A 25,183-nucleotide genomic window follows, 5' to 3' on the forward strand; every position below is an offset into this window, starting at 1 on the left:
TATAATCTGTCTTAAATTATTTGTCTCAATTTCTTCTGAAGGCTAGGTACACTCTGAGAAGGCAGGAGACCCCTGAATGAATAGAAACATACTTCCCTTAAGGCATAATTTTCTTAATGGGCTTGTTATTTTGATTGTACATAGGGTCCTTATACAGGGAAAAGGTTGAATCAGCTGAGAAAGATGCAACATGTGACTGGATGTTATTTGTAAATCACATGGCAGTAGTGAAAGATCAGAGTGTCAGATTCTGTTTCCATATTTCAGCAGAAATGGGGAAATGTGGTAAGCTGCCTTAGATCCTACAAGGGAGAAAAGTGGGAAGAAAAATAAATAGGTATATAAAATAAATAAAAGCTCTTGGTCTCAATTTTAATGCATTTCTCTAAATTCTGTCTTTACCCTTGTATTGTCTTTTATTTGGATCTGCATTTTGCTTCCTGGTTGAACATTTTACACATGCTTCCTGAACATTTTCCATGATGTTTTCATTTCAGTACACCTATTGACTAACGTTTATGTGAAATTTTCAGTTGAACACATTTTTTCCTGTTTTTCACATTTTAAAAAAATACATGCATGATTTCAGGGATACAGAACACATCAGGCAAGCTTCACAAATGTGCAGATGTCTTAGGCAAAATACTATTTGCCTCACAACTCCTAGGAAGTGCAAAGCAGATAATTTTAGAAAAAAAAACATTGACTCTACCCAAATTCCTTCCCATTCCTACATTTCAATAGCCAGAGGGAGTAGAAGCTGTTTTTAATACTATTTTACAGCAATGCACTCAGAGCAGCTTTCTTCACTTTGATGCTCTTCCAATGGCATTGGTCATATGAGCTGGAGATGATGGGAGTTAGAGACCAATGTCTTCTGAGGCTATCTAGTTAAGGGAAAGTTGTGTTATGATAACTGTGGGAAAATCCTCATGTTTTTTGTAGATTGTTTTCCTACTCACAGCTAATGCTAAGATTTGCTGCTGCCCTGCAACAAAAAAACAAAAACAAAAAACAAACTTGATTATCCTCCCTTAGAACATCTCTGTGTGTCTCTCTCTGTGTGTATTCTATGTTGTTTAGTTAGAAATAACATAGTAACCTTAACAGGGCTTTCAAAGTAAGTGATATATTTAAGGAGTGGGTTTTTACCACTTCCACTTCCCCAGTTTCCATGGACATGTGGAGATTTGAACCCTGTTCCCCAGAGTGCACTCTGTCCACTATACCACACTAGGAACATTCGTACACACACTTATTTTCATGCCAGACTGGGAAGGATGATGAAACATGACATTACTTTTTCAGTGAGGTTCCGTGGAATCTGTCCATCTTTCTGATTAATTTTCATTGACTTTCATGGCTGCAAAGTGACTAGCTAGAGCAATCTAATCTTCTGATGTGTTCCCAATGTGTTGGAGGCTGAACTCAATAGGACCTTGGTTTGACTATGAAGGGACCTGGAATTCTCTGATGAGGTTCAGAGAACACCACTCTACCAGGTAATTCTCTACACCTCACCACGAGTACGGATCTGAGGATTCTGTAGGCTAGAGCCATGACAATTAACACAGTATCAACCTGCTATAGCCGTATAGAGTAGATGCAGATTTTGCATAAGCACTGTAAAGAGATGCATGCTGAGGCAATTGCACATATACACTGGTGGGACCTGAGTTCCCAGCAACTGGCCAAGAAAAGTCAATTTTAATTTGGAATCTTTTTATTTCTTAAGCTAAGAGTTCTAGTGCCTCAAAAATTAAATGAATATAAGCTAGCTACATTAGTTAACTATTTATCATCAGGCTTCTAAGAAGAATTTAGCAGGTGACTCCAGGCTCAGTCCTGTTTCCCACTTCATTTCACTATTTGCCAATCAGCCAGAGAGAAATTATTTCTTCTTTTTCTTTACAACCTAGGTATACTACGTTAGAACTGGATATGGAAACACTGATTGGTTCAAAACTGGGAAAGGAGTACAACAAGGCTGTATATTGTCCCCCAGCTTATTTAACTTATATACAGAATGCATCATGCGAAAGGCCAGACTGGAGGAATCCCAAGCCGGAATCAACAATCTCAGATATGCAGACGATACCACTCTGATGGCAGAAAGTGAGGAGGAATTAAAGAACCTCTTAATGAGGGTAAAAGAGGAGAGTGCAAAAATGGTCTGAAGCTCAACATCAAAAAACTAAGATCATGGCCATTGGTCCCATCACCTCCTGGCAAATAGAAGGGGAAGATATGGAGGTAGTGACAGATTTTACTTTATTGGGATCCATGATCAGTGCAGATGGAGACAGCAGCCACAAAGTTAAAAGATGCCTGCTTCTTGGGAGGAAAGCTATGACAAACCTAGATAGCATCTTAAAAGGCAGAGACATCACCTTGCCAACAAAGGTCCGCATAGTCAAAACTATGGTTTTTCCTGTCGTGATGTATGGAAGCGAGAGCTGGACCATAAAGAAAGCAGACCGCCGAAGAATTGATGCTTTAGAATTGTGGTGCTGGAGGAGACTCTTGAGAGTCCCCTCGACTGCAAGGAGAACAAACCTATCCATTCTAAAGGAAATCAATCCTGAGTGCTCACTGGAAGGACAGATCCTGGAACTGAGGCTCCAATACTTTGGCCATCTCATGAGAAGAGAAGACTCCCTGGAAAAGACTTTGATGTTGGGAAAGTGTGAAGGCAAGAGGAGAAAAGGACAACAGAGGACGAGATGGTTGGACAGTGTCATTGAAGCTACCAACATGAATTTGACCCAACTCCAGGAGGCAGTGGAAGACAGGAGGGCCTGGAGTGCTCTGATCCATGGGGTCACGAAGAGTCGGACACGACTAAACGACTAAAGTACAATACCCAGAGAGCAAAAAAGCAAAATAACCAATCAGTAGCCCTGAAGGACCTGAAGAGGCATCCTCGATTTGTGATTTTTGAGAGGCTGAGCCAGCCTGGAATGGGATAAATGTGGATATTAGTATCTACAACAGTCTTAAAGCAATTTTAGCAGAGCTGGAAGGGGCCCTATGGATCACTGAGTCCAGCCCTTGTCAAAGAGGCACAGTGAAGAACTGAACACCCAACCTCTGGCTCTGCAGCCAGATACCTAAACCGCTGAGCTATCCAGAAGTACAACTACCAGGCTATGTTGGCTTTTAGACACAGATCCAGAAAGAAAGGGTGGAATGGTGGAATAGGTTCATCACACTGTGGTTCAAACTTCCACTGCATCCTGGCTTACACGTCAAGGTCAAATTCTTATCTTCAGGCTTCATCTGTAAGAGGAGAAAAGAGGGAGCAAATGAATTACAGGTGCTGAAAAACAACTTCTCAATTGTGAGCCAATACCTTCTGGACAACAGTCTTTCCTTAAACACAAATAAATATATTTAAACAGGAATGAGATTAAACTGTACAAAATTAACTTTATTTTAAAATAATTTAAAATATTACAACTATATTAAAATTGTTCTTTTTTCAGCACTTCTTTTTAACTTGATTCTCCCCTTCTGTGGAACTATTCCTGTTTGTTGCATCTTTGCCTATAGGTGCAAACATACATTGCATGGAGAAAAGCAGAACATAAAATAAACAGAGAGAGAGAGAGAGAGAGAGAGAGGGAGGGAGGGAGAGGGAGAGGGAGAGAGAGAGAGAGAGAGAGAGAGAGAGAGAGAGAGAGAGAGAGAGAGAGAGAGAGAGAGAGAATTCACTGGCCAAGGGTCCATTTCACAGTTCAGAATCAGTCTTAGAAATTATAATTAGATGCATGTCAAATACTGGGCTAATGGACTTAAAATAATGTCAGAAAACCATCTCCCCTCCCTTTTTAAAGGGGGAATGGGGTGCCGGTGTTGTCCCCTTAGCCACAATCACAAAACTAACATTTAGATTCTGGACTAGAAACCTTCTGCCCCTTTTGATCCCTTTTTGTCATGCTAGGCGCTCAGTACAGGGTGGCTTTTTTTGTTTTGCTTTGCTCTCTTGCTAACTAACAATGTAGGGTCAGAGAAGCGGCATGGACTTAGCAACACCTGTTACCCTATTGGCAGCCAGTCAGGTGCCTGAGGACAAAGGCAAAATAGAGATATCTCATTTGCATATCAATTGACAAATGTATTGCATGCAATAGATGCTGTATTTGCATTGACATCACCTACCAATTTTTAGCAGTGGATCGCTAGACCATGGGCGCATCACAGTCTTAAAATGTTGGTATGGTCCCGTTTTAGATGTATGATATTGAAAGCCCTTAAATTATTCCCCTGCAAATATAAAATGAAATTCTAGAGGAATACTGGGCTGTAACACATAATCCTCCCCCTCTTCCCCCTCCCCATGTTCACACAGAAGCTATTCTCTTTGACATCAAAACAGGCCAAGAGCCCATGAAAATGAAATCAAATGAACCCTAGGAGGCCTGGAGGCAATGCATTTGCGTGCAGAAACATCTCCATTTGGTAAATGCACAAAAATGGAAATAGTTTTCAATGTATCTCACTACCCTAAATTGTTTATAGGTGCAAATATTAAGAGGCTGCTATGCAGAATTTTTGATGTCTTTCTTAGTCATGCAAAAACATTTCTCTACATATACAGAGAGAAGTCTACTAATGGTAAAAAAAAATCTATACATAAGCTTTTATGAAATGCTTCCAAATAGCTACAAATATATTTGGAACATCTCCAACAGGTGATTCAAAGTTTTTGTCTGTAAGCCATGCATGCAAAGGCCGGTAGAGTTGTGAGGTCTTCAATCTACTGGATAACAGAAGACAGGCATTTATTTTTCCAGGGTTGCAATATAAGTCTTTTAGCCGCAACAAGAGCACAAAGAATCCATTTTCACTGACCAGTGGTTAACTTCTAGGAAGCTGGCTAATAGTTTAAAAGCAGATAAGCATCAGAAGAAGTCAGAAAATGCTCCAGTAGGAAATTAGTACAAGTAATGACTGCCGCTGAAAAGAAGCTATGACTGCATATGGCCAGATCATATGTTTAAAACATGCCGTAGGAGATTTGTAGTGCCAGCAATTAGAAAATTTGCTCAGACCTGTAGTAGAAAAGCATTATGGTATCTATGAAATCTTCAGCATATATATATTTTTTGCTGGATAGATCACACCATAATATCCAGAGGTGCAACAGGTGTGGAACCACATTCCTTTGACTAGGCATGATAAAGCAGTCCCATCCCAAGCACCCGTCATTCCTGGAACCCTGTGTCTCATATTTATTAGCTGACAACAAGAAGCTGCTTTGTAGATTTATTATGGAGGTGAAACCTGAGCTATACAGTACTTCCCTTACTCTTTCAAGGTGCAGCCCTAAGAACCAGTAGCTGAGAAACTACAGCAAGGATGGGCAAGGTATGGCCCACCAGCCCTTGCCTGCCTAGCAAAAGGAGTTGCAGTAACTCTGTCAAATGCTCAGCTATTGTATTTGGCAGAAGCCTTCTTGCGACGGTGGAATAACGGACATACCACTCTCGTGACAGGTGCACTGATGGAGACATATTGCCTGGAGAGCCACTCCATCAGCAAAGATAAAATTGTAAGAACATAAGAAGAGCCATGCTGTGCTAGACCAAAAGCCCATCTGGTCCAGCATTCTACTCACCTAGTACCCAGACAAGTGCCAATGAGAAGCCCAGTAGCAGCACACGAGTGGAACCCCTATCTTACATTTGCCAGCAACTAGCATACATACTGCCACTATTACTGGAGGTGAGATGGAGCCATACTGACCTGAAGCCATCTGGGTTGACAGCCATTACTACGTCATGTGGCATGGAATTCCGCTGTACTAAGGAGCACTTCCATTTATGGGTCCTGAATCTCCCAACATTCAGCTTGAATGGATGAGTAGAAGAGGCTAATACAGTGGACCCTCGACTTACAGACGGCTCGACTTACAGACTTTTCGAGTTACAGACGTCTCTGGCTGCAAAATTTAGATTCGACTTGCAGCCAGAGAATCGACTTACAGACCAGAAAAAAACCAAAATGGAATAAAAATAGAATAAAAACCACTGGTTATGGGATTAATCGGTTTTCAGTGCATTGTAGGTCAATGGAGATTCGACTTACAGACTTTTCGACTTGCAGCCACCATTCCAGTATGGATTAATTCCTTAAGTAGAGGGTCCACTGTATTACCTTTTCTAGCATTATGAGAAAAGAGAGAAAGTTTGTCCTATCTACTTTCTCCCCCCTATACTTAATTTTATAAAGTTTGGTCATATCTTATTTATTTATTTATTTATTTATTTATTTATTTATTTATTTATTTATTTATTTATTTATTTATTTATTTATTTATTTATTTAATTAATTTTATTCATTCATTTGATTTATACCCAGCCCCCCCTAGACAGTGTCTACTTGGGGCAGCTTACAAAATCATAAAATATCATAAAATGACAATAAAACATCACAATCAAAATAAACGACATTCATAATCATAAGAAAACATTTAAACAATAATATAGAATGATTAAGATGGGAAATGAAAGAACAGAAAGATAGAATTCAAGAATTGACTGGAGGGGAGGCCTGCCTGAAGAGCCAAGTTTTTAAACAGCTCTTAAAAACACCCAGGGAGGGAGCCAGGCGGCTCTCTGATGGAAGACTGTTCCATAGTCGAGGGGCCACTACCGAGAAGGCCCGGTTTCTTGTTCTTTCTCTCTGGGCCTCTCTCGGCGTCAGGCCCCTCAACCGACCCTCCTGGCTATGCCGAGTAATTCAGGTAGATCTGGGTGGGAGAAGGTGATCTGCCTTAGTTGCCTAAACAGGTCAGCTATATGGCCCTTTCTTGTTGCTCTAGTCCTTGATCCTTTTGGCTTCCCCTTTTCTGCAGTTATCAAATATCCTTTCCTAGGTACAGTGACCAGAAATGTCCACAGCGTTTGAGATACTGTCACTCTATGGATTTGGGTACAAGCCAACGTGATACTGACAATTGACTGAACTGCTGAAAGGGGTGGAGCCATGAGTAGGGGAGGAGCTAACACTTTCCCTCATCTCCAACAGGTGTTGCCATGAGACGCCAGAGATGAACACTGATGCCCACCCCACTTCAACAATGGGGGGGGGAAGGGATCAGGGTGGAGCACCCCACAGACTCAAGCAATGGAAAGGAATGAGCAGGCTACACAGTACAGTTGTGTCCTATGTGGGAGGTCCAGGGGCTTCCCAGTGACAGCCTGTGCCCACTGTGGTTGGTGGACCACAAGGCACAGCAGCTAATGGTGGTCACAGCCGAAGTGACATTCATATACATACACAACTGGGGAGAAAGCCAGCATTCACTCACTCACTCACTCACACATACGTTCGTTCGTTTAGTCGTTTAGTCATGTCCGACTCTTCGTGACCCCATGGACCAGAGCACGCCAGGCCCTCCTATCTTCCACTGCCTCCCGGAGTTGTGTCAAATTCATTCTGGTAGCTTCGATGACACTGTCCAACCATCTCATCCTCTGTCGTCCCCTTCTCCTCTTGCCTTCACACTTTCCCAACATTAAGGTCTTTTCCAGGGAGTCCTCTCTTCTCATGAGATGGCCAAAGTATTGGAGCCTCAGCTTCAGGATGTGTCCTTCCTCACATATACAGAGAGAGCCAATGGGGAACACAGGCAGCTGGTGACACTTCACCTCTAGTAAGAACGGAGGCAGAAGTGCCATGGCTAGACATAGCCTGAGGGGGGGGGCGGTACCCACAAGGATCCACCTCTACTGTTAAGTTACTACATTTGACCATTTATGTTCAGTCCCGCTGGCCGGGAAACAACAAAGAGCCACGTGCAGCTGTATCATCCAGCAGTGGATGTGACAGAAGGCAGGAAAAAAAAGATGGCAATGCCACAGACCTCATTCAGTGATGGCCGGGAGGGAGAGAATATGGATTTTACCAATGCATTTTAACTTGTCTTCATTTTTTATTTTTGGAAACCACCTTGACTCTTGGGGATTCAGCACAGAATGGTGTGAAATAAAGCCACTCTCTTCCAGCCTAGCCTGCCATCCTAAGCGGGGTTTATTTCTTTGGTAGCAAGCATTTAAACAAATTAAGTCTTATTTTCGTTTGGGACGCAAATCATGCAGAAACCGAGGAAGAAGAAAAAAAAGGGGGTGTATGAATGAATGCCTAGGGAGGTGGCTGCCTTCTCAGCGCTGCAAGCGCGCGCGCACACGCAGCACCCCAAATAGTAAAACCGGGCGCCCGGCCTCCCGATCTTACCACGGTGCCTTTATAGTAACCGAGACCTGCGTGGGCTGTGTGTGCGTGGTTTCCCGGGGGGCGGGCCCGTCCATTTACCTTGGTTCACCGAACAATGAGAAGGGCGTTGCTGTGGGTGGGGTTGGCGTCCTTCTGAGTCTCTCTCTGCCTGGCAAAGAGAGGAAAGGAAGCCGGGAACAGAGTCAGTAGTACAGTACAGTATCTGTCCAGGATCGGGGGAAGGTCTCACCTTGTGTCGCTTCCCTTGCTTTGCTCACCTAGAGTGCAGGGGGAAGGACTGGAGCCGGCACCTCCGGGTGCCATTAAAAAAAAAAATTAGACAGGTGCGCCGCGAGTTCGAATCCGGCCCTCGGTCTCCGCCGGGTCGGAGCGACTGATTGCCTTCCCAGTAACTTTGGGAGATTTCTAGGCGTGGCTTTGCAGGGCTGGTTGGCATAGCCCCGCGCGGAGGCTGGCTCGTCGTTCCGGGGACGAGCGTTCCCTCCTCCGCTCGCCTCGCTTCCCCTCCTCTCCTCCTCTCGGAGGCTCGCTCAGTTGCTCGTGACGTGCCTCCCTCGCCCAGCGCCCAGCCCTCCCACTTCCCCGCGCACTCACGCCTGCCTCCCGCTGCAGCTGCCTCGCATTATTCCAGCCTCTCCCCCACTCACTCCCTTCCTCCCTCCCTCCCCGGCCGCCGCCGCCGCCGCCGCCGCCACTTTTCTCCTCCCTGCTGCTACCTTCCGAGACACTTCGATTCCTTGGACTTGCGACTTGGAGAAGGAAGAAACGCAGCGAGAGGAAGGGGTTGCCGTCTCGCCCTCGCCCTCCCCCCAAGAGTATTTTCTCTCTGTCCCCCCCCCCCGTCGTTATTTGTAAGGAAGAGGCTGGAAGCCTTGCCTATTTCTCGCCCGATGACCGGCTCCTCGGACACTTGGACCACTTGATTCCGGATTACTCGGGAGCAAGGGGAGGAAGGGAAAAAAAGGGTAAGGGCATGGCGACGTTTTCTCTCTCTCTCCCCCCCCCCCCATCATCCCTCCCGTTCCCCTTTCCAACGGCCCCGGGTGACACCGCTGGCTTGGCTCTTCCGTGCTTGCCGGCGAGCCCGGGGATCCGGCCCGGGTAGACGCCCCAACGGCGCGCGGGGCTGGAGCGGGGCGAAATCACGTGGAGGTCTCGGTAGACGCCAGCGCTTGCAGGCTGCGGGGCGAAGAGGGAGGGGGCCCCGATCCGACAACCCGGGTGCGTTCCCCCCAGGTTTTGTCCTCCTCTCTTTTGGCCGTCTCTCCACGGGATCGGCCGCGTTCAGGTGACAATGGCATTTATTTTGTGTGTGTGTGTGTGTCTGTGCATGCCTGTGTGACAGACTTGCATCCCCGCCGCTCATCCTTCCATGCCGCCTCTTCGCCTATGCAGCGCCCCCTTATTCCTCCCTCGGCGCCGAGAGGGGTGTGTTTCCTTTCTTTCCTCCTTGCGACGAATCCTCTTCCCCCGGTGCCTGCGCTGCGCTGCTGCGTGCTAAAATCGGGGGTGGGGTGGGGGAAGAGGGGATCCGAGCCCAAAGCGTTCAGGTGGAACTTGGACCCTGTTCATCTCCGGCTCCCCTTTCCAAAATTGGGGGGGGGGAGTAGCCTTTGACTTGGATCTCGTGCAGCCTCCCCCCCGATCTACATTGTCGGCCCCCCCCCCGCTTCTTAGCCTTGAGGGATTGGACGCACGAGCGCCGAATTGCGGGGTGTGCTTCCAGGGGGAAAAAAGCAACTGTTTGCTCGCTTCCCGGACTGCCCAGCGCGAGCTCCGAAAGTCGATCAAAGGGCGAATCTGGAATTCCTGCCACTGTGTGTGTGTGTGTTCCCTTTTTTTTTTTTTAATCACAAGGGAGGGCGGAGCTGTGCCTGGGATGTGGTTTTTAAAAAATGTATATATATTGTGTATATATTGTATACACAATGTATATATTATGAAGGAACTTCAAGCAGGAAAAGCGTTTATCTGTATATTTCAGTCGTGATTTAATGGTGCTGGTATGGTACTTTTCTAGGTCCAGGGAATACAGCCTGGTTCCCTTTAAGGGAAATAAAGGAGGGGGCCGTATGGGTAGCCTCCGGTGAAAGACATGGCTTTCCTTGAAGGGCGTTGCTCTCTTCCTTGTTTTGGTCTACCTGGGCAGGTGTTCTGAACTCACAAGGTCAGATGGCAGGAAAAGTTCATTCTCCCCCCCCCCCTTTTTTTTTTTACAGCTGACGGACACAGGGTATTGGCTTGGCTGCCACACCCAGATCCCAGCCTCTGTAGTGACAGAGATGGGAAGCCTTGAAGTGGGGGTGGGTGGGTAGGTTTGAAGCTGGAATCAAAGCATGATCTGGTTCGTTACATGTTTTGCCCCTAAGGTCAAACTTATTTATTTATTTTTTAAAGTGGAAATCCTGACGGGCTTTGATGGAGAAGCATGATCATCTCCTGATGAATGTAGTAGCTTCTATGAATGCTTGTTTGGAAGAACAATGCAATAACAGTAGTGGCAGCTGTAGTAATATAAATTGTGTACATTAAACAAACAAATAAGAATACTTGTAGCAACATGGGGCTGAACTGACAGCAGCCCCAGAGATGTGTTTGTGATTTTAAGATGTTCAACAGAGGAGCCACTTAATGGAGATGTACAAATGGTTAGCTTAAAGTTGTCTGTCCATATGTACATCTCAGTAGTATGTAGTATCATCTCTATTAAGGGCACTGAGAATATAACTTGTTCTCACCTTAGGTTCTAACACCAGAAATATTTCTGAGTAAAGATGATAAAGTACAATGTGGTTTACAGGTAAATGAACAGACATGGGGGGCTCCCTTTTTTGTTTGCTTTTATGCATGTGGGAAGGAAGAGCATTACTATTTTGATGAGAAATTCAGAGTTGCTGAATGAAATTGGAGCGCAAGAAAGCTGGCCATTTATGCACCATTTGTTGAAAGGAAAATCTGTTGACTTTCGTGCTTCAAGGTACTGCTCCATGTATGAGTTTTGTGTTCTGAGCTGTCAAGTCAGAACTGATTTATAGCGACCCTAATAGGGCTTTCAAGGTGCTCCATAGAGTGGCACAATATTACTGTTCATGTACATCAGCAGTATTATGTCTGAGATATATAAACCGTTATGTAACTGGCAATGTAATTTAACATATCTAACAAAACTTCTATTTTATTGATTGATTGATTGATTGATTGATTGATTGATTGATTGATTGATTGATTGATTGATTGATTGATTGATTGATTGATTGGCACTTTAAAGGTTAAAAAAATTAACACCGTATTTGCTGAATTGTAGCCTACTATGTAAGCTTGATTTTTAAATGCTTTTATTCTTTGGATAAATATGTGATGTGCAAATAGACCTATACAGCTGTGAGACCTGTATTGTGAGAACTTGTCTGGGAGAAAGATCTTTGGCAAGTTCCTTGGGAAAATGGAAATCCATGTGTATAGGCATTCTCTTCCTTTTCTTTCCTGTTGCATTTTGTCATTTGAAACACCAGGGGCTCCATCTTGTATCTCTAACCTCATTGAACATTTCTGCCATAGACCTCCAGAGGAGCCATTTATATTTCCTCAAGCAGCTCAGGACTGAAAATCCTGGGAACCCAAATTGGATCTGCTATATATGCATGTTAACAAACAATAGAATTACATCTTTGTAAATATTTGTTTTGTAAATGAGCTGCAAGAGGTTCCCCAATGAGCTCTCTTGCACCGGTGTGGCTTCTGATGCTGAGGGATGCCTGAGAATAAATTTAAGCTACAGATCAGCATTGGTTGTAATGCTCAGTAATTCAGAGTGAAGAATACCTGCAAATGTAGTGTCTTGTGATCCAGACATGCTGTGGATGTGGTTTAGTTAAGGAGTGTTGAATCCACAACTGGTATTGTGGTGTTCTCCTCCACCTTCGGTAAATCATAGTGTAGGCCTGCTGATTTTCAGAGACATGACTTTTATGAAAAGACACTTGTTCAACAGGCTGAGGCAAAGAGACAGTTCCAAAACCAGCAAAAATCAGGAAGTTGGGCAGGGGACAGATTATATTTGTCTTCAGTGTGGAAGGGATTGTCACTCTCGAATTGGCCTTCTCAGCCGCATTAGATGCTGTTCCAAGTCCTCCATACAAAGCACGTTACCATAGTCTCTTGAGACTGAAAGATGCCTGCACATGACTTTTATGAAATATGAGGGTTCCGAGAATTAGAATTTAAACCATTTCTGTGGTCATTAATTCTAGGTATGTGGTTTTCACTGTGATATTACTGAAGGTTAGAATTTCAAATCTGGTCATATAATATTTTTCTTGCTCTGCAGGTGGAAGTCTGATGCATACAGCCTTATAGTACATATAAAGTGACATGGAAGAGTTGAATATTAGATATTAGAATCCTATCATACCTTTATTTTATGTTATCTTATCATGGTCCTTTTGTTTCGAAGTTGATAGTTCATTGGTTTCAAAGTTAAAACAAAAGGAGCCCACTACTTGTTTATTTGCAGTACTGAGTGGTGCCATCAAGAAAAGATTTTCTGTCCACCTGTCTTCCACGTTTTGCTGTGGATCTGTTACTTTTGATTTTTGTAGCAGAACGGTGCAAAATATTTCAGTATCTGCAGATACTGTACATAAGACCGGTTTTTAAAGTGGTCGCCGTGTTAGTCTTTTTCAGCAGAAGTCAAACAAGGCAAAGCAAAAACAGAAGTGCCGGGGCACCTTTAACATATCAGATTTATTGCTTTTGTAGATTGTAGGTTTCCTTTCTCTGAGTAAAGAAATATCTGAAGAAGTTGATTGTAAACCCACACAAGCTCGGATAGAAATAAATTACAGTACAGTGGTGCCTCGCATTATGACGTTAATTCATTCCAGCGAAATCGCTGTAGAACAAAAACGTCGTAAAGCGAAATTAAAAAGCCCATAGAAATGCATTAAAACCCATTTAATGTGTTCCGATGAGCTGGAAACTCACTGTCCAGCGAAGATCCTTCATAGGGCGGCCATTTTCTCTGCCTGTGCAGCGAAGAATCCATCCGAGAAAACAGCGGTGGCCATTTTGAAAACGCCGATCAGCTGTCCGAAAATCATCGTTTTGCGAAGAATCGGTTCCCGAAGCAGGGAACCGATCATCGCAAAGTGAAATTCCCCCATAGGAAACATCGTAAAGCGATCACAAAAAGTTCGTCGTAATGTGGTTTCGTCGTTAAATGGCGCGATCGTAAAGTGAGGCACTACTGTATTCTTTAAAGGCACCACTGTACTCTTGTTTTTGTTATGCATCATGTTGTCAGAACACCTGGAGAACAAATTCTGGCAAATGGGTTTTTCAACTTTCCGTATTGTAAAATAGGACATGATTATGGGACCCCAGTGGCTGAACTGCTTGTAGGAGCCCAGCCAATGATGGCTCCTACGTGATGACCTGTGGTGGTTGTGCTCTTGGATGGGATGGTCTTTTCCAAGCCATGGTAGCCATGAAGTGGGCAGGCCCAGTGAAGCAACTAACGTTTGTGAATCCTACTGATTAGATAAATCACCCCACATGGAAGCTACAGCAGTGGTTCGCCACCTTTGGCCCTTAAATGTTGCACAGTTCCCATGATCACATGACTATGCACATTTTTTTTTGCACAGAATGTGGGAGGTTTGCACAAAATACAAGGGTTTTTTGCTTGCTCACTTGCTTGCTAATGTTGCTGCTGCTGAAAAATAGCCCACTCCTCTCACTTCTGTGCAGACATGAAGAATCCCACAGCGGTTGCTAGTTTTTTGACTCAATGAGATGCTTTGATGTGTTGGGACATCATTTTTGTTGAGGATGAAAACATTTGCAAGTGCTTGTTACAGTCTTTTACATTCAAGGAGGCAAACGATTGCCAGGACGTTGATGTTTCCTGGCATTTATTTATCATATGCTACATTTGTAATCTTGTAACTGATTATTAAATTACAAATGGATTGATCTCTCAAGGATGTTTGCGGTGTGGTCTGATGGTTTTTGAGAGACTAGCTGGCTTTATGTTTACTTCTGTCTCTTCCCTTTTTCTTGCTATTAACTTCGTTTAAAAGTCATAAAAAGCTTTCACAGAGACAGGGAAATGAAAAGGAACAAGACCTTGTAATGACCATGTGTCAACTTTGAAATGGGCACATGATGGGGAGCCCCATGTGTTGTTGACGCTACTGTGCAGACTGAATGTATGGCTTTTTCTTCTGTCTTTCCACCTTTGCTTCTCTGAAACTTCCTAGCAAGTGCCTTATGTCTCACCAGTATTGGTACCTTTTCCCTGCTGTGGGCTCTTTCTGTCTTAAATCAAGTTAAAACTCAGTACAGTGGTGCCTCAATTTACGAATTTAATCCAGAAGATGGTCGTAACTCAAATTGGTCGTAACTGGAAGCACCATTTTCTGTAGGAATGTATTGAAACCCTATTAATCCGTTCTGGCTGGAAAAACAAATCACCCAACACACACACACAAAACCCACTGCAAGCCCCATCGGAAAATGCTGGGGCTGGGAAAAAAACACACACCAAAAAACAAAACAACACTGCAAGCCCCATTGGAACGTGCTGGGGCTGAAAAAAAAATCACCAAAAACAAAAAAAGTAAAAACACAGAAACATAACTCCCCCAGCCCAAATCCACCCTGCAAAACCCTGTATGTACTCACTCAAAAGCAGAAAGCAGTACCAGGCAGTCCGAAGCCTCTCTACAAATGCACACACTGTAACCATTGGGGCGAAAGAGCTACAAAGAAGCAGCCTCTTCACTGACCAACAGTTAGCAATTTAAATTCCCTGCCTTTTTCCTCCACCCTTTTTCTGCTTGTAACTCAAAGCTCTGGTCGCAAGTCAAAGCAAAATTTTGCGGCCGGAGCTGGCCGTTGCTCGAATTGGTCGTAAATCGACACCACTGTAATCTGAACCTGAAGGAAAACCTGAGTATCAAAAGTGTGTTGTTGAGTCTGTGTTTCTTTAAGTAGACACCTTGAAGTCACTCTGTTGCCTGCCATTGCTGCTCTGGAGAGAGTTTGGTTTTGATGTCAAATGTCAGTTCTTAGAAATATGCTCTGCTAATGGCATTGTAGAATGCTGGGCTAAGAATGAAGAGGGAGCCCTTGCCGGTGATGCTGAGCTGTAAAGGCAGGTGATCTTTTCCAACAAAGATGACATCATGGTGACCATATTTTTGCCCCCGGCACTTGACCGTGGCTATAGCCATCCCAGAAAATGTCTGAAGACCATAAAACAATCCAAACAAGAAGAGTTTTGACACACACGTTTAGTTTTAATCCTTGTGTTTGGGGGAGCAACTTCTGGAGACCTCTAGGAGTGGAAAGACAAATTTGCTTCAAAAATTGAGGGCTCTGCAGAGACTTTAGGAGGCCACAGAAATAGTCTCAGGGATCACGCATAGCTAATGTGCCGCATCCTTGTGTTTGAACGGCAGTTCCCATTTCATATTGTCTTATTTGTACAGCACATCGTATTTACATGTCTCTGTAAAGGCCAGCATTCTGTCACACCCTGGCATGATGAAAGAATGGGACCCAAGATGGTTTTATTTTCATAATATTTGATTTATATCTTGCCTCTTCCCCAGAATCTGGACTACTTGATGAAAGTAGCAAATTAGAACAAGGATGGACAAACACATACAAAAATTTAATATGGTAAAATGCCACTCAGTAAGCTGGAATGTAAAAACTCAGTTGAATTGAAAAGCAATTTGAAAATGCATCAGTTTTTAAAAACATGCATACCCATGCACACAGAATGCATGTCTGTTAAATGTCCTTTCTCAATTGTCATTCAATTGCAGAAAGCCTGCAGGAGTAAAAATGTGTTTTCTGATGGTAGGATGACTACTGGGAAGTGGGGTGGGGGGCAGTCTAGCATTCCTTGGAGGGGAGCCCTTTAATCTGGAAGTCATCACTTAGTGGAGTAGCCACCAAGGAGACCCTCTCTTGTTTCCATATCAAATGTGGCCATGAAAATACTGAGATAAGAGTCTTCCCTGGACATAGCAAAACCTGGGAGAGTTTGCATGGGAGAATTTTGTTCTTTAGACAGCCAGAACTGAAACAATGCTGGTGAGAGATTGCTTGATTCGCGATAACTTGAACCATTATGTATGAGAGTGTTGTTAAGGTGCAGATGTAGCCTTCAACCTAGTGGTACCCATAAATACCCTGAAGGATGTTGAAGCTGAGAAGACCTAACCTGCCATTCTTAGCCCAGCATCGCTGATCATGACACACTGCATTTCCCTGACATCACGTCTCTCTGAGGAAGGTTATCTATTCTTTGTACAAATGAAATGCATTGTGTGCTACCCCAGGGACCTTTCTCTTTCTCTGTCTTACTCATCATACCCTGTTTCCCTGAAAATAAGACCTAACCTGAAAATAAGCCATAGTATGATTTTTCAGGATGCTCGTAATATAAGCCCTATCCCAAAAATAAGCCCCAGTTAAGTGAAACCCCGCCCTCCACCATTGTGCAGCAACCAGAAGAAGATGACATGACTTTAAAATAAAACATCCCCTGAAAATAAGCCCTAATGTTTTTTTGGAGCAAAAATTAATATAAGACCCTGTCTTATTTTCGGGGAAACACGGTAGTAACATTCACTTCAGTAGTGGATATAGGCATGTACACAAAATAAACTTTCTGTCGAGGAGCCCTTTCTAGCTCTAAGGGGAATGAGGTATGCGAGCTGCTGCAACAAGCATTACCTATTCTCTTCCTGCCCCTGACCTTAGTGCCAAGCATACATGCCTCCTTGGTGCCCCTTTTCTAACCAGAGCCATAGCTGGCAGTGAAATAATCCTTCTGGGCTGCCTCCCATTGTGGTCTTGCACTTGTAGCTTTTAACAGCAAGTTTTGAGAGTAAAAGAGGCATTAAATCAGATGCCTTCTATAAATAGGGAGGAAACATTTGCAAGCATTAATGGCGCAGTGGGAGCACATCTATCTTGAAGAAGTTATGGGCTGACAGTGTGAGCTGCTGTAGGCTGATTCTTGTACTCTGTGTTGTACAAAACAGTGGCTGAATCACACTTGGTTTGGAGAGAGGGAAAGCAATGTGTCTCCCCCCCCTTTTTTTTTCTGGGATTAAAAGAACACAATGTCTCCCCATTTCTTTCACTGACCTCTGGCAGTTGGTATTCCAGGGGTTTTCCCTAATTTTATTCAACTTGGTTTCTTCTCATAAAATTGACATTTGTTGGCGATGCCTGTCTAATTCATTGGCAAGAGAAAGATTTTGTTTGCTGTTTTCTTGCAAACTGCAAAAGGTCAGTTTGAGACTTGATTTCTGATTCCTGCCTTTAGAAAACACGTTATGATGTGCTAGAATTCTTAGAGTTAGAAGGTGAGGGATCTCATTTACTTTCTTTGAGCGTCTCATAGATGCATGGTTTTGCTTTTCACTTTTTACGTGTTGTCAAGTCAGAAACGACTTAAAGCAACCCAAAGAGGTCCTTCAAAGCAAGTATGATACATAAGGAGTGGTTTGACCAATGCCACACCTCCCAGTTTTCCATGGCTGAGCACGGATTTGAATCCAGGCCTCCATAGTCCTAGTCTGTCACTCTGTCTTCTACACTGCACTGGATATGTTTGCACTGGCTTTTATGTTTTCACTTATTTTTGTAAAATAGAAAAACTTTGTACCTGCAGACTATTATCATTATTTTGTATTTCTATTGTGCTGTGAGGATTTTTTTTGGTTTGTTTTTTGGTGGGTGAGGGATGAAGAGGAATTTAAATATGAAATATGTACCTAATGTGGTGTATTTGTTTGTAGAAAAGGTTTGGCAGGGTGGTTCTATATCTGTTATGCTTTAGTATAGCCCTCTTCCTTTTTGGAGATGCAGATATCTTCCTGATGTAGCAACATTGCCTCCAAATCCAGGGTCCACAGTGTGTGCCGATACTCAGGCCTCTGATGAAAGATGAAAGACATTACCTGGATTGGTAAGCACAAAGACATGGTTCACTTTATTTCCCTATGCTTCCGTTTAGTTTCTAACAAGTTCACAATTTAGCCACCAAAGCTTTCCACATATAGTTCTTTGTTTGTTACACAATAGTCAGAACACACATGTGTAACTAAAACACCGTAATAAGCATTCGAATGCCACTGTTGTGTGTGAGAAGACCTGTAGTAAGTGTATGGTGTTATTGTACCTCTCAGGGGTCTCAAACTCAATTTACCTGGGGGCCGCTAGAGACAGAGTCTGGGTGAGGCTAGGCTGCATCAGATTTTCCACCAAGCGGAGCAAGAGCCTGAGTAAGCCACCCAGGAGTTTCCTTAGCCCTGGCTGGGGAGTGGGGAGGGGCGCACGAGCCCTCATCGCCGGCCATGACCCCCTCCAGCTCCTTCTTCATTACCACCACCACCACCAGCAGCAGGTCGAAGAAGCGGAGAAGGGAGGGAGCGTCGGCGACCGCCTAGCCGGAGGGGAGAGGAGGGCACGACATAAAAATTAAAAAAACCCTCACAGAATTCGCCTTGGGTGCCAGAGGTGTTGTCTTGGGAGTGAGCTGGCGAGCGAGGCAAGGCTTTTTTTGACTCTTGACAGCAGAGGATGCATGGGCGCTTTGGGGGGGGCAAGCAAGGCAGGGGCCACAAACTATCATCCGGCGGGCCTCAAATGGCCCCCGGGCCGCATGTTTGAGACCCCTGCTCTAGATGACTTATTTAGAAAGTCACTGATGCTACCTCTCCTCTCAACTTTGATTTGAAAAATAAGATGCAAGTTAAAAATTACAACCTCTCCAACAGCTTGGCAATATCTAATGGACGCTTGCCATTTAGCCTTATCTCTTGGTTGCTTATTATGCTGTCTTCTTCCTTCTCTTTGCTGTATGAAGTGGGGGACTCCAGTGTGTATTCTTCTGTAGTAACTGCTGTGGATCAGATGAAAATCAGAATGGGAATATACAGGGTGGGGCAGCCTCGTACTGTGCAAAGGAAATACTGTTTTCTTCCTGTCTTCCCCCCTTCCCTCACTGTTCTCCCTGTTAAAATTTGAATAAATGGGAAAGAGATCAAAGACTGTTTTGAAGCTTCGTTAGGGGCTCATAATGAATTTATGACTCTCTGCCCCAGCCTCTGACATGACACCTTCCAGTAGATATTTTTAGCTTTGATTTCTTCCCTCGTGCAGGATCCTGAAGGGGGAACTGCGTCTTGGCAGACAGAGAGCTATTTCAAGAGGCCTTTCATTATTGTTGGGTGCGTGTGTGTGTGTGTGTGAAGGAGAGAGGCCAAGAAGGAACCCTATTGTGCATTTTAATGACACCTCTCTTTGTAATAGCCTAATCTTGTTTGTTGCCATTAGTGCCAGTGGAAAACATGATTGGCTCAGACAGAGGCAGCTAGGTGTGAGCCCCTCAAGAGCTGCTGTTTGCAAGGGAGGAAACTGAAGTTGGAAAGATGAGAGCTTTGACAGCAGAGGGGACAACAAGCTGCCAAGATCCCTTTTCTTCCAGCAGAGGGGTGGAACCTGGGAGTTATAATGTTGATGCCAATGTGAGGAGGCAAAGCTGAGGATGCTGAAAGGGCACTGTTGGTCTGATGCAAAAGTTTGGGGGATGACGGATCTGAATGAACAATGAAAGCAATTAAAGTGTTCTAATTAGATACACTATTGATCCAGTAGCTTTTCTGCCGGCAAGAGTTTCTGTCAATACAGGGTAATGTGGTGAGCTGCTGGATAGTCTGGGTTTTGGGGCTTTTTCTTTTGCTCACTTCTGGTTGTGGAAAACAATAAAATAAAAAAGAAGTGTGAATCCTTGAAAACTCTTTAAAAATGAGGGTTCTGCCATATTGTAATGTCAGAAACGGGTCCAGATTATGTCCCCCCCCTTTGCATAAATGTTACATTAGGAGTGAAATGAGACTCTTCCAGAGTGCGGGCGGCATACAAGTCGAATGGATAAATAAATAAATAAATAAATAAATAAATAAATAAATAAATAAATAAATAAATAAATAAATATGGCTCATCAAAGTTGTCATCGTGTCATCACAGAGAGCTCCCCCGCCCCTTTAAAACTAATGTGATATTTCTTTCTAAATAAGTGCTTTTTTTGGTAGTCATTTTGGTGTCAGTTTGAGGGGCTGGCATGGCCCCTGGAGGAAAAAGGGCTGGGAAATGGCCCCCAGAATTCTGAAGCTTCCTCACCTTTGCTTGTACACCGCATTGTTTCAGATTTCTCACTATGTTTCCTCTGCTTTGCTCCTCCTGGTCATGGTAACATTGTGGAAGGGAGCCTTCTTAATTAATGAATGTGTAAGGGATGGACTGCAACTCCCATGAGCTCGAGCTAGCAATATCTGTAGTGAAGAATGTTGGGACTTGCAGTCCAGGAAACATTGGGAAGGCCACCCTTCACCCACCCTTGTTTCATTGTTTTCTGGTTGCTAGCAGTGATAAGCGTGATATGCCTAGCTGACTGAAACAAATATGTTAGAGGCTTTTTTTGATTCGTGATCTGGTTATCATAAATGTTTATTCTGCAGCTCCACTGACCATTTGTTAGCCTCTGAACCCAGTTTAGAGTGATATCTGTGAAGTCTTTAACGTTCTAGGAACTTCCTTTCCCATATGAGCATACTTGTTTGGTAAACACGTTAATAAGATAAGCTATTATCAGTGTCAGCTGTCACTGGGGTTAGTGTGTAGAACTGTGCCTTTCTGTGTGGGAGACATTTCCACACGTATTGTGGTACCCTTGTAGTCGCAGTGGGAACCAGCCATCCTTCAGATCTTGCTGGACTGCACCTTTCATCAGTCTCTGCCAGTCCAGTCAGTCATGAAGGATGGTGGTATTAGTAGTTCTTCAATACCTGGGGAGGGGGGGAAGCAGGCGCCCCCCTACCATAGATATCCTGTAAGGGTGGGTGGTTTCATGCAGTTAGGGCCCAGATGGTTGGCTATATCACTGGTCTTAAACCAATGGCACTGATTTTCCAGTCTTGCTTCCAAACTCTATCCAAGGTCCTAGTTTTGATCTGCAAAGCTTGACATGGTTTGGAACCAGGTTATCTAGAAAATAGACTGCTTCTGTATGTCTGGAATACACAATATTCAACAGGGGGCCTGTTGCTTAAAAGTAGATAAAAATCAATGATCTTTTAAAATCAAATTGATTTAAAACATAATTTAAACCATAATTTAAATTATTTAAAATAGATTGTGTAATATTTAAATCATCCAGGAATTTTTTTTTTAAAAAAAAAATTATATCCACCCTAATCTGGATTGATTTTGAATGGAAACAGACCATTTAAATGACAGCAGCCTGAATGAAGATGGACAGTCAGTGTCTGCAGTGTGAATTTTGATATATGCTCACCTGCTATGCTCTGAACACAGTAATGTATGAGTTGGGACTATTGACTCTGGCCTACATATTAACTAGATCATGTCTTGCAATATTGGAAATGATCTCATTTTTTTCCATAAAGTACATCGACATTTTGGTCAGGAAATTAGTTTAGCATTGCTTTTCCTGTGAGAGGAGATTTTTCCCCCACTATGTTCAAGAGCTACCTAGGACAGACTTTATGGAACTACAGAAAAATACTTTGGTTTTTCATCTGGTCAATCAGGAGATGATCAAGTGGTGTCAGATCTGCAGATACCTTCTTGAGAAATTTGTGTTTATGTTGAAAAAATTGTAAAGTATTTTCATCCCATGTTTTATCAGGTCACAGGGCAGGAAGCATAAAAGGAAAAGAAATGGCAATATTACTGCAGTGACCTAATGAACCATTTAAATAACAATCTAATACTTAAAATGTGGATATTGTACACATAGATATGTGTGTAGGCATCCTTCAGTCTCGAGAGACTATGGTAACGTACTCTGAATAGAGGTCTTGGAACAGCCTCTACTGTGGCTGAGAAGGCCAATTTGAGAGTGACAGTCCCTTCCACACTGAAGACAAATATAATCTGTCCCCTGTCCAGCTGGTTTGGGGACTGCCTCTTTGCCTCAGCCTGCTGAACAAGTATCTCTTCAAATTGGGAGAGGCCATGCTGCACTGCCAGCTTCTAGGCTGAATGCTCAGATGTCAGACTTTCCCATCTGTCAGCTGCGGTCTCCCTCTGGGGTGCTTTCCCTGCACTAATTCTCCATACAGGAGATCTTTTGGAATGCGACCATAAGCCATTCTCATGACATGCCTGAGCCAATGTAGACATTGCTGTTTCAGTAATGTATATATGCTAAAATTTCTAGCTCGTTCTAGGACTACTCTATTTGGAACGTTGTCCTGCCAGGTGATGCCAAAAATGCATTGGAGACAACGTGTTCAGCTTCCTCTCCTACCGTGCACAAAGGGTCTAGGACTCACTGCAGTACAGGAGTGTACTCGGGACACAGGGTCTATAGACCTGGTATATGCCGTCAGCTTCTTATTAAGCCATACTCTCTTTGTGAGTTTAGAGAACATGGTAGTTGCTTTGGCAATTTATTTATCCAGCTCGACATCTAGAGAAAGAGTGTCAGAGATTGTTGAGTCAAGGTACATGTACATATCTGTGTAGATATGTGTATGTATGCATTTACTATTGTTATGTTTTTGTGGGTGGGTGGATGCGCTTTGTTTTTGGATGAATCCCATACAAATTGGGCTGATGGACAGATTTAGGAAGCATTGAGACAGCAACGGAGCTCCTCTGAAGCAATCTGAATCCAAATCTAAAGATTCATTAGCAATTTCTGTTTGAACCAATACAAAGGCAGAGACATTGCCTCATCAGATATTGATACACTGTTGCTCATGCCCTCTGTAAAAGAAGACATAAGGTTGGAGAGGAGGGGATGTTTTGAGATTGGCAGCTCTAGCTACTGATTATAGTTGACTAGCTTTCCTGAGCTCCCCATCCAAATTTGGGGGAGCTCTTATCAAAGTGATGTACTACAGGACTAAAACACTGATCCAGTGCTTTTTGCTTGTTCTCTTTCCTAAGTACAATAGTAATTACGCTTATTTTTTGTGGTGTGTGTGTTTGTGTGTATTCTGTGGAACACACAGTGATTTTGTTTTGGGGTCTTTGCTTGCAGAATTCTGGATTCACAGGTCCACCTTGCTCTGTTACAATACATTCCACATCTACTGTCCTTCCTAGTCTTTCTGTGCTTCTCTTTACTGTATTTGGTGCCAACTAAGCACAAAATGAAGCAGTTTTCAACTGTTTTAAGTTATCACAAGCCTTTAGCCCATACAGCTATCCTGAAATTTTGAGTGTCTCTCAGTGAGGGTCTTCTTTATTCTGTACAGCGACTTCATAACAGTTGCCACAAAAAACAAAGCAAAACAAAAAAATAACGAAGAGATAAACTTGCCCTTTTCCTTTGGAATATCTTAAACTGTAAAAACTGCTCTTGTACAAGAGTCCCTTCAACTGTCCTTTTGGATCTTCTTTGGCTTGCTTCCCTTGAAGAAAGCTAATTTTATCAAAATCTGCTGCTAAGAAGGCCCCTACTTGTAGAATGATTTCCCCTTTGTGGCCCAACTGACATCAATTTTATCTTTAGTTCAGGAAATTAACATCTAAAGAGATCATGGTTTAACTTCTAGTCTTTCAGTTTGCTGGATTTTCCTTTATTTGAGTTGTTGTACTATTATGAAGTGGCTTTAAAATGTTTTGAATGGTTTAAAATATTTGGATTATTTGAAATTCTTACAATTAACATGTCAGGGCATCTGTTAGTATAAGATAGGTTAGAAATGCTTAAATATTTATATATGCAATTTGAACTTAGTCAAAAAAATTGTGATGACTTTTTTAATGCCAGGTGGTAATGTATGAATCAGACCTTGAGAACAGACAGGGCACTAGAGGTGTAACCCCCTCCTTCTTCCCTTTCTGAGATCTTAATCGTGTCATTCATAGTGATGTAGTGTTTTTTTCCGTTTATAAGATGACCCAAAGTATAGGATGACCTTCCCCCCTTTTCTAACCCCAAATTAGAAAAAGCAGGGATCAAAGGGCTCTTTTTTTTTTTTTTTTTTTTTTTTTTTTTTGCTAAGCCCCATGCCTTGGCAAAAGGCAAGGCAAGTGGCTGTCAGAGTGACTGCCACTTTTCCTTGCCTTTTGAGAAGGCATGGAGCTTAGCAAAAAGGAAGGGAGCAATGCCTCTCCTTCCTTTTTGCTAGGCCCCGTGCCTTCCCGAAAGGCAGTGTTAAAGAGCTGCCTTCTGTGTATAAAATAACCCTCATTTTTTTCTCAAATTATTTAAAGAAAAAGTGTTTTATACATGGAAAAATATGGTAAATATCAGGTCTTGATGAATATTAGGTCTAGTTGCAGTAGTGTTGAATTGGATTAAAATTGCAAATTTATAAATATAGTGATTAGCAGGTTCTGTTGTTGTCTTCATTAAATGGCTACTTCAGGCCATCAGGAGACATTTCTGAGCTGCCAGTGTTTAATAAGACTGCAGTCATCCATTTCCCCACAAAGCATACTTTAAGCCTACATAAATGCATTGCCTAGTGTTCTGCAACAAGGTTATGAAGTGGTGCTTGTAGGCTCACATGTTGTGGGATTGCTTGTGTAGCAGAGTAATCTAGTGTAAGTCTATGACACAAGATTTATGCCATGTGCATGTTGAACAAGATTCTAAATGAGTAGCCTTTAAAATTACATTGAGTTCCCAGGATAGTACCAATATATATCAGGAATAAGCATTAGCTGTGCCCCCACCCCCTGCCTGTTGATTCCTTCTGATACATTGAGGAAGAATAGTTTTCCTGTCCACAGTATACCATAAAAAACATTGGAGGTGAACTTTTATAATTGTGTTTTTACTGCTGGACCAACTCAGAAATCTGATGCAAAGACAGTATTATCTATTTCCACACACTTCCATTTCTTTTGAATAGAGATGGAGGTATTCATA

General features: G+C 43.0%; 1 protein-coding gene and 1 long non-coding RNA gene across 25 annotated transcripts in view; one reads left to right on the forward strand and one right to left on the reverse strand.

The window, feature by feature from the left end:
* Positions 1–370: 370 nt before the first annotated feature.
* On the reverse strand, positions 371–8,631 carry LOC140706530 (uncharacterized). Of its 2 annotated transcripts, none has more exons than XR_012086190.2 (4): positions 8,499–8,631; positions 8,320–8,389; positions 3,144–3,279; positions 371–988 (listed from the first exon to the last, which is right to left on the reverse strand). It is a non-coding gene; the product is annotated as an uncharacterized LOC140706530 (long non-coding RNA). The 2 variants fall into 2 exon arrangements; XR_013545047.1 differs by lacking the exon at positions 371–988 and adding an exon at positions 4,162–4,266 and having other exon boundaries at positions 2,826–3,279; positions 8,499–8,620.
* A 196-nt stretch (positions 8,632–8,827) lies between these two features.
* EPB41L1 (erythrocyte membrane protein band 4.1 like 1) overlaps positions 8,828–25,183 on the forward strand; it is a 229,148-nt gene continuing 212,792 nt past the window's right edge. For 12 of the 23 annotated variants that reach the window (XM_072996982.2, XM_072996991.2, XM_078393198.1 and 9 more), the window contains exon 1: positions 8,828–9,206. The gene's annotated coding sequence lies outside the window, so the exon portion shown is untranslated. Of the gene's footprint in view, positions 9,207–9,435; positions 9,530–10,188; positions 10,409–25,183 lie in introns of those variants that run through there. The other 11 variants (XM_072996988.2, XM_078393191.1, XM_078393212.1 and 8 more) reach the window with 7 other exon arrangements.

Source organism: Pogona vitticeps, chromosome 4 (assembly GCF_051106095.1).
Source record: "Pogona vitticeps strain Pit_001003342236 chromosome 4, PviZW2.1, whole genome shotgun sequence".
Lineage (NCBI taxonomy): Eukaryota > Metazoa > Chordata > Lepidosauria > Squamata > Agamidae > Pogona > Pogona vitticeps.